Genomic DNA, 10,473 nt, shown 5'->3' with positions numbered 1-10,473 from the left:
AATAATATTGAATTCATTCAAGTGAGAAGCAATGGAGACCCCTTCCTTCATCTGCAGCTCAAACAACCTCTTCATGAGGTAAACTTTATTAGAGGCAGTTTCCTTCTCATAAGTGGCACACAATTTCTTCCACAAATCTTCCGTAGTCTGCTCATTTACTACTATGAAATAAACTGACTCTGCAAGATGAAGTCTAATAGTAGACTTTGCTAATGCATCCAACTCATTCCAATCATCCTCAGACATATCTGCAGGCTTAGCTTCAATCCCTGCCAAGGGTTTAATCTGCTTCTTTTGAATAAGCACATCCCTTATCTGTTCTTTCCACAAAGCAAAGTTTGTCCCATCAAACTTTTTAATGCTGAAAAACTCCTTTTCAGACATGGAAGAGGATGCCATGATGCAAATGAAACAAAATCCCAAATGCTAGTACCTGCAAAAGAGAAATCACACCAGATACTAGGTGCACCCAATATGTGTATGCCATAATAGAGTGAAATATCACCAAAACTCAAAGCTGAAAGCATCAAAAGATACAGTTGACTCATGTGCATGTACTATGCATCCACATGATCAAATTTGGCCCAAAATAAAATGCCAACTACAATGGCAATCCAAAATGCCAATAAGTGCCAAATGGCTCAAGCATAAACACCGTCCATGGGCATATGCATTACCAATATCTCATCCAAGAGAGCATAACACTATTAGTGCATCACCTGCAATGTGTCAAAGCTGTCCCTCAGCATAAAATAGCATCCATGTGCAAAGCGTCCATAAAAAATAGCATCCCACAAGGTAATCTGGGCCTATCAGCGCATCCAATAAGAATCACAATGCATCGAAATGGCCTATAAATCAACCACTACAACCCAATGCACACCACGAATCAACGCACATGGCTCAAACTACAACCAGAGTGATCTACATAAGGTATGCTCAAGAAATCATGGTCCCACGGCAATGACCGCTACTGAAAATAGAACCTGAGATGCCTCAAAACATGGGCGCCATTGCATAATCGGACTCAGCAAGAAAATTTGCAAATATCTCTCTTCTGCTGAAACTCCCAAATACCAGCTGATGAGTGAGAAATGGGAGCCAACACTTATCCACTGCCATGTGGCATAAGTCTAAGGTTTCAAAACCTTAGAATGAAAAATGCATAACAGAGAGACGAAATCCAATACACAGAGATCTATAACTCTGAAAATACTCCACCGAATCATGCCAAAACTGACAAGTAGGGGTTTTTAGGCATTCGAAATGCAATGGGACAGACGGTTTTAGAAACCGTGGTCTCAATCACTGGGTCCAACACATAGATTGAAAAACGTTTTTGGAAACTGATCTGTTTGTAAACTCCACAAGAGTGCAAATGATGAGTAACATAGAAGTTTTAGGACCTCCTGAGTCCACCGGAACTGACAGATCTCCAAATGGTTGCTCCAAACTTGAGTTCCAACACCCAGGCAGAAAAACGTAGAAACTGACACAGTGAGTTAGAAATCCAATGAAATGATCCCAAATTCAAGAATGAAGGTGTTTCCAAGCTCCTGAAGTGAAATGGATATCAAAAGCAAGCAATAGTTGCCTCTACAAGTCAATACAGAGTCTCTGTCGTCGAGCGAAACAGGAAAAAGCTTTAAAAACGAACACTTAACAGGCTCTCAAAACCACTTCGCAAAACCAAAGTGACTTTCCAAAGGTTCCTTCAAGGTCTCTACACACTCGGATGCAAGTAAAATCACCCACAAAGCTTCCCACAGAGCTTCTCCTTCCTCCCACAGAGCTGCTGAGCTTCCAGGCATTCATGCACGCTCAGCTAGATCACTCGGGCTCTGATACCAGTTGAGAGTGCTCTCAATGGAAGCAAGAACAGAAGAGGGAGAGAGAGAAACAGAGAGCCACACAAGTTTTGGTGGGTGCAAAACACCCTAATCTTCTTTTTCATTCATTTATATATGTGTTTGAGTATTGTACATAACTGGGGTAAAGGCACACTGACCTTTAACCCCCACAGGCTCTTGCCAACTCAACCTCATCACTCATCTAGGTTGAAGAGGATAGTAGACTTGGTTTCTTCCTCATTCAAGCACCATGTATTTTCTCCAATCTATCGCATATGCTTGTACCACCTAGCATGCCCATGTGTGGGTAGAGTGAGAGACTTTAAAGCATGCTGTGTACAACAGTGCTAAAAATCAACACGAGAGAGCCTATCTCAAATGCTGCTAGTTTTCGTGCTGTCATGTAAAAGTGTAATATATGAGATTGTGGTACTTTTGTGAGAAATGGGAAATTCTATGCCAAGGCGGCAAGTGGTGCCTTACCTTTTCTTCCCATATGTTTCCCATAGAACCTAGGGAGCACTTGAGCTCAATGGTTTTGTGGGAAAAAAGAGTTTGTGAAGCATTTAAGGGCTGAAATGACATAAAATACATGTTTTTATTACTAAACATTATGACATTTCAACGTGGGAAATTTGTTTCACCCATGAAAACCCTTTTCCCACCATGTCATTCCTTTAGATTCATGAACATAAACACATAGAGTTCTAGAAAGTAGTGCTCTAAATTTGCATGAAGTGAGAGTTCTAGAAAGTGATTGTAGTAGAGTACTCTTGAATGCTTGCATAGTGGAAATTTGCATGATCTTGTTACGATAGGCAGCCTAAAGGGATGTTTTGCTTTTCTCTCACCTCCTTGAGCCACGTGTAATGAATATGAACCTTGATGTAGATTGATTTTAACCGTTGAAATCATATAGCTTTTTTGCTATTTGTTTCAATCTTTGGGACGACAAATTTGGCACCACACAACGATTGAGAAAACTTGGAGGTAGCTTTTTGGCCTTTGCTAGCCCCTAGGTGCTCCTTTGTGGAGGACTTGTTGGGAGGAGGAGGTTGATCATCACCTGTGAGCAGCGATCATTAGCAAGAGGGCGACATTCCCCAACTCTGTGTGGCTGGGATCCAGTGATTTAAACCTTTGGGTTTGCTATGTCAAGGGGCTCAGCAGTGAGGAGAATCATCCTATGCCTAATCGCTTGAAGCAATGGAGGAGGAGCAGTCGTTCTCCCCCACGGTCCTCTTTGTTAAGCTCCTTCTTCACCTCCAGCTAATGCAAAATTATCAACTACATAAGAAGTGACAGAAAGACCATATCCTCCTTGTTTTGATACCCCACCTCATCTCCTATCTATGAAGTGTACCATGGAAGAGCAATCAGCAAAGATAGATCATCGAATTGGTTTCGGCCTCCAAGAATTTTGAAGTATCAGCTTCGAAAACTTTGAGGTACTGTTTTCAAGATTGTACCATCCCCCTTCCGCCAGTTGGGAAAGGACTTTGTATGCATCCACGGAATCTGTTCTCCTTACCGCACCCAACACAATTCGCACATTCCATGAGGGATTTCCTATACAATGCTCAATCACCTGTAAGAATTTGAGCGAACCAAGTACACATCAAAATCAATACAGTGGCCTTGAAGAATTTGAAGACCAACTTGTACTTTAAAGATCGCACGTCTCCTCGCTCCCTAAATCATTTCATCGTGCAAATCTTTGCCTCAACTTTGTTACTTTACAGCTTAGTTCAAGGTCATTTTTGTGACCATTACAGTTCAATTCAAGCCGCTCATCACATGAAACACTGCTACCCAAACAAGAGCAAGATTTGTGAGCTAATTTCAGCATTTGTAGGGATTCACAGACGGGTCCTTTGCCTCATTGATTCGTCTGGCTTCAATCATTCTCATCACCAGCGGGGCAAAGTTGAAAGGGGATGAGCGACAGGCATATGCAATAAATAAGCCCGAGCTATTGTTGTGTTTTGGAGGCCAATCTGACCCATTTGGTGCCAATGGACATAGAGAATTCCATTTACGTGGAGGCAACCAGTTCATTGTAGGCATGTGCCATCATAATTTAGGCATGAAATTTTGAAAGGTCAGTGGTTGTACGTAGCCTACATACTCATTAATCTTCAACATTCTTCATTCACTTTTATTAACGAGACAGTTGCTAATGATTGATAGCATTTATCTAACAGATCTACTTATTTGTCCCATGTATAGTAGATCACAAAAAGGAGGAGATGTTTCTGTCAGATTAAGAAAATCAACATCACAGTAGATCCATGGCATTTGCAAACACTGGCAACAATTTGTTATGGATCTAGTGCAAGGCTTGCAATGCATGCTTCCTAGAGCCATGGCCGATCTTCAACCCTCCACATACCATAACCTCTCCTGCACTAGCAAGCTTTGCGATGAATACTACTCCGATGGTAAAAGTTGCATGATGTTGGTTACACCGAGGGAGACATGGCAGTGGAGGGCTTGACGTTGAATGCAATGACTGGATCGTAGGAGGCACATCAATGATTTCGTGTTCAGCCATGATCACAATAACATTATTTTTGAACCGAGAATACTGGGACTTGGGCGAGCTCTGCCATCGCAACTTGGTAACCTCATCAACAAAAAAATATTCTATTGTCTCATTCCCTGGAATCAATCATCCAAAACAAGTCTCTTGATCTTTGGAAATGCATCCTCACTTTGCAAGGAAAGCTAGAGAGAAGTTCACTCCAATCCTCTACCAAAGATTCTACTACGTAGGGGTCGAGTGGATTAGCGTCGAAGGTAAGCTTCTCAACTTCTCGAGTAATATTTTTAACGTTGGCCCGAATAGCAACGGGGGTGTTATCGTTGATTCAGGATCGCCACCTTGGCTCACACTCTGGCTTGCACTACTACACACGGATCTTATTGCGATGTTTAAGTACCAACTTTTAGCACATGCGGGGTGCTAATCGTCGGTATTAGAAGCGCGTTCCACAAAGCGTCGCTATATAGCGACTTTAGGCAAACATCTCTATATAGCGACGATTACAAAAGTCGCTATATAGTGACTTTTAAGTGTTGCTATACAGCGACACTTATAGCGATGTTTTCCAAAGAGGTTTTTTACTCATATAGTCCTTAAAAGTTAGTTTTGTCCAATGACAAATTTTTTTAAATTTTCATACATGTTTGATCTTTTTGAGAGAATAAAAGTATGAGAACATGTACATCAAGCCTTTGAAGCTCATATATTCATGTCCAAGTTTGAGATGAAAAAAATCAATGAAGAGCATTTACATCAACTGTTTCATCTTGAGCCAAGTCTAAGGCACAAAACAAGTCTATTTCTAACTCTATACCGAGTTGATCTCCTATATCATCATCGTACTCTAGCATCGTACATTCACCTAAAAGTACTTGATCATCATCTTCAATAAAGTGTGGTGATTCTTGATGATCATTGTCTTCTTCCTCAATATCGTGATCTCCATCTTCCTCCCGTGCGATGTCATTATGCGCATCTTCCTCTTGGCTCATATTGTGATCTTCATCTTCTTCGCTAGATTCATCGGGATCAATTGGATCCAGCATTGGTAGTGGCATCTCCATATCCACATCTCTATCTTCAAAAATTTGCTTACTTCGTGGTGCAACTTGGATCACGTACCACCATCTTGGATCAGAACGATCCGGATGAAAAACCACCTATATTGAAGATGGGTGCCAGATGTCGTCAATTATATATATGAAATTATGCTCAAGTACATGTATCAATGGATCTTTAAAAACGAAAGCTTCGATTAATTAAATCATTAGTATGCACCTGCTCACAGTGCTCGGGAAGAACAAAAGTATCACTTTCATCGGTCCAATGTTTGGTGGAGTCTATTGCAAAGAAACTGCTACTATCTTTTCTCACTGTCGCATGGGGACCGTTGTAAATAGTTCTAAACCATTTTAAATCAAGAATGAAAATACTAAATCATCTGAAATCAACTTCATAGATTTCGCGTATGGTTCCACAATAATCCAACTGTGAGGAGAGAAGATTGGTATCCGAAGCACTTGCTTGGCTATTTTGTGTGAAGTTAGCCACGACTCCACAATCATACGTGACTCTCTTTGAATCGATGCGTTCCACGTGAAAATGTCGTCCATATGACCATAATGCACTGTACTTTTTGTACTGTAAAAGAGCATCATTAAAACAATGAAGATGCATCTATTTTATAGCGTATATTGCCACAAATAATTACTTAATTACGTCGAGGTAAGAAACTTACATGCATCATACATCCAAATGATAACTCTTGCTCACACTCATTTATTGTCTTTCCATCGCGTTTGGCTTTACGTAGAGCCAGTTGTAGCCAATCAAGTGACATGTGAGTGGGGAGAAGAGCCAGATCCCGTGGATATGGTTGCGATCGCCTGTACATTACTCTGAATCTCATCCTTGCATTTATTCTTTCTGCTTTGGCCACTTCATATCTCTCAATCCACTTCTGCATCTCAGGGCTATTGAGGATACAAAACTTATAGAATTTCTCCATTTGCTCTTCGCTCATCTTTCTTTCAATCCCTTTTCCTTGGGGAACCTCGCCAATGATGCGATCATCATCCTTGTTATGCCAAGCTTGCGGCATATCGGGATCCGTGGATGCAAGAAACTCTGTGATATATACTAATGACTCTTGCACAAGCCATCCCTTTGTCATGCTTGCTTCTGGTCTTCCTCTTTGTCTTATAAATCCCTTCAAAGTTTTCATAAACTGCTCGAGAAAAAACATCCATCGACTATGAACGGTACCTACAATAGCCACCTCATCAACTATGTGCACAAGCAAGTGGACTTGAGTTGTCATAATGCTCGAGGGAAAGTGCTTCTCAAGCAAGCACACGGCTTTGATGGATTCGACCCTAGCCTTCTCGATGCTTGATATGGAGATCTCTTTTTGAGATATCCACCTATTTCACATGTCCATGTAAGATATTTTCATAATCAGTCCCTCTTCCCTTTCCCTCTTTCCTTTCCCTCTTCTTCTCTCTTTCCCCTCTTCCAATCTCTTTTCCTTTCCCTCTTCTTCCTCTTTTCCTCTTCTTCTCTCTTCTTTCCCTCTTTCCTTTCCCTCTTCTTCTCTCTTTCCCCTCTTCCAATCTCTTTTCCTTTCCCTCTTCTTCCTCTTTTCCTCCCTCTTTTCCCCCCTCTTTCCCCTCTTTCATGCTCATGCTCTTATGCTCATGCATAAGCATAAGCATAAGCATGAATATATGTCTCTTTCTCTTATGCTCATGCATACGTCTCCTTCTCTTATGCTTATGCTTATGCTCACGCATAAGAGGAGACATATGCTCATGCATAAGCATAAGCATAAATATAAGAGAAGGAGACATATGCTCATGCTTATGCTCTTCTTCCTCTTTTCCTCTTCTTCTCTCTTTTCCCTCTTCTCTTATGCTCATGCATAAGCAAAAGCATGAGCATATGTCTCCTTCTCTTATGCTTATGCATAAGCATTTTATGCATAAGCATAAGCATAAGCATAAGAGAAGGAGACATATGCTCATGCTTTTGCTTATGCTTATGCATGAGCATATGTCTCTTTTTCTCTCTTTCCTTTCCCTCCTCTTTTCCTCTTCTTCCTCTTTTCCTCTTCTTCCTCTTTTCCCTCTTCTTCTCTCTTCTTTCCCTCTTTCCTTTTCCTCTTCTTCTCTCTTTCCCCTCTTCCAATCTCTCTTTCCTTTCCTTTCTCTCCTCTTCTTCTCTCTTTCCCCTCTTCCAATCTCTTTTCCTTTCCCTCTTCTTCCTCTTTTCCTCTTCTTCCTCTTTTCCCTCTTCTTCTCTCCTTCCCCTCTTCCAATCTCTTTTCCTTTCCCTCTTCCTCTTTTCCTCTTCTTCCTCTTTTCCCTCTTCTTCCTCTTCTTTCCCTCTTCCTCTTCTTTCCCTCTTCTTTCCCTCTTCTTCTCTCTTTCCCCTCTTCCAATCTCTTTTCCTTTCCCTCTTCTTCCTCTTTTCCTCTTCTTCCTCTTTTCCCTCTTCTTCCTCTTCTTTCCCTCTTCTTCTCTCTTTCTCCTCTTCCAATCTCTTTTCCTTTCCCTCTTCCTCTTCTTCCCTCTTCCTCTTTTCCTCTTCTTCCTCTTTTCCCTCTTCTTCCTCTTCCTTCCCTCTTCTTTCCCTCTTTTCCCTCTTCTTTAGCTCTTTTTCCTCTTCTTCCTCTTTTCCTTTTCCTCTTCTTCCTCTTTTCCTTTGCCTATGCCTATGCTTACGTTTGTTTTTTGTTTTTTGTTTTCATGTTTGTGTCTATGTTAGACATGGGATCACGTCGCACGTTTGACGAGGACGGACAGCCTCGTAGGAGGAGACATCATGATCTCTATGCTCCAGAGGACTTTGATTCCTCTCAGGCGACACCTGAGGGTCCGACTCCTCTCGGACGTAGCACTGCGACTACCCCTGCGACTCCTCTCGGACCTAGAACTGCGAGACTCCTCTCAGACATAGCACTGCGACTACCCCTCGGGGAACTCCTTTGCTAGGAGCACATGGCTTTGTCAGGAGTCCCGACGAGTTTGTAGCGCAGATGACCAATGAGGAGGCAGCAAGATTCTTCTCTCTGCTATCTCAGAGGACCTCAGTAATTCCCTCCCCTACACCGACGACTGGACCTACTGCCCAACCATCCCCTCGTGCCCTTTCGACCGAGGGGTCATCACAAGGAAGAGTAGGAGGGATCGCTTATGTTGTGCTGACTCGGGAGATGTAGACGAGTCAACACACTCACATCCCTACAGGTCTCCACTTGGTCCAGAGACACAGTATCAGTCAGGTCCCTTGCCCTCTCCTACTCCCACTGCTACTCCTCGCTCCAGAAGCACTCACATAGCTTCCACTCCTTCTAACTCTGCCACTACCATCAGTCCTCCTTACTCAGTCGATGACCTCTCCTATCAAATCACGGCTACCGAAGAGATAATAGAAGATAGAAAGGGCAAAGCAATGATGGCCACCATGAGGCGGTTGATGAGCCATCACTTCAAGAGTGGCATTGCTACTGATTAAAGATGACTAAAAGAAGCAAGCGGTCATCGATGAATTAAAACAAAAATCCCTAACCCACCAAATTGGGAGTTTAATGAGAATTATATGCGAGAGCGCATGGGTTTGGTCTTAAAGCATCGTAGATCAACCTTGCGTACTTCCATCGCAAAGGGGATGGCTAAACCAGCTAGGCAGACAAAGCTGATTGGAAGTTCTTCAAGAAGCAGAATAGGAACCACCCCGAAATGTTCGAGGGGCAGAGGAGGGCTGCGAAGAGACGGCTGGACACCGTAGGTACTTCGCACTTTGGTGCAAGTGGACGGTTGGCGTTCGAGGCAACCGTGGTAAGTCTACTTCTTCTCATTTAATATATTGTTCTATTTGTTTTACTACATATTACATGCACTTTATCTAACTCTAACTCTTGTAAATTGGATCCACAGCAAGCTGCGATGGGTCGTCTTCCTACAGATGCAGAGACGCGATGTGTGTTTCGCATAGGAACAAAGCCATGGTTTATTGAGCAAGAGGCGCAAGGAGCGACGGTCGATTGGGCTAAGGTGGCTGCTCGCATGGTATAAGTCTACTCCTACTTATAATCTCATTTTTTAAATTGTTTTATTCTTTAAGTTCCAATCTAATTTTCAATTTATATGGTTCACTCTTAGGGTCAAAGCTCGAGCGTCCCATCACTAATGACGGTTCTTTTTCGATGATTTTAATGACTTTAATAACGATGTTTGCGCCCGTTAAAAAAAATTAATGTAAAAAGCATCAGTATTTTCATCAAAAAAGGGCCTATGCCTTGTAGTGTTGGTAGATTCGACGATCTTCCACATTAATTTTTCACGTTCAGAAACGATCATAGCATTGGGTTCATTGTTGCGATGAAGAGTTCAATTTAGATTAGAAAGTGGTGCAGAGCTTGGAAGAGACAGTTGTCGTGTCAAGGCGGATAGTTTTACCATATGACTAAATTATCACAAACATTTAAGCTCTCTAGCTTCCCATATTTGCTGAGTTCTTCAAAAATATCTTCGTAGAAATCCTGCAAATCAACTGCCTCTTCTTTAGAAAACGAATGCACAAAAAGCATACCATAAGGTTATGAGAGAGAGGACTCAATGGAACAAATGAATACCGAATTAAACCGTGTCAAGTATAACATGTAGCAAAATATCTATATGTCCTCTCCTCTTCAGTATATTTCTCTATACGTCCTTTCCTCTTCAAAAAAATTCATCATTGGGCTACATAAGAGAAATCAAATTACTTGACCTGGATCCCCGCCTCCTTGGAATTGTTTTCAACTTGGTGAAAAGTGAAGCTATTCAAAGCCAAAGCAACCGGTGATGCATGGGCATCCTGCAAAGTCACATATTGTCGTCGTTGCTTGGTAAATGATTATCTTCTGTGACACGACAATCGATCAAGGGGAAGACATGAGTCTGAGTGTTCATCGTTCTGATGCGGATAATGTCATTAAGATTCAATTTGTTGAGCAGTGTGGCAGCATAGATTAGACAAGAAAGCAATGAAATCACAGAAATTTGATGAAGTAACAAGCGAATTGGGAAGCACTAA

This window comes from Dipteris shenzhenensis, chromosome 4 (genome assembly GCF_047967505.1).
Source record: "Dipteris shenzhenensis isolate YYH24624 ecotype China chromosome 4, Dip_SZ_1.0, whole genome shotgun sequence".
NCBI lineage: Eukaryota > Viridiplantae > Streptophyta > Polypodiopsida > Gleicheniales > Dipteridaceae > Dipteris > Dipteris shenzhenensis.
Note: the sequence above shows the minus strand (reverse complement) of the source record.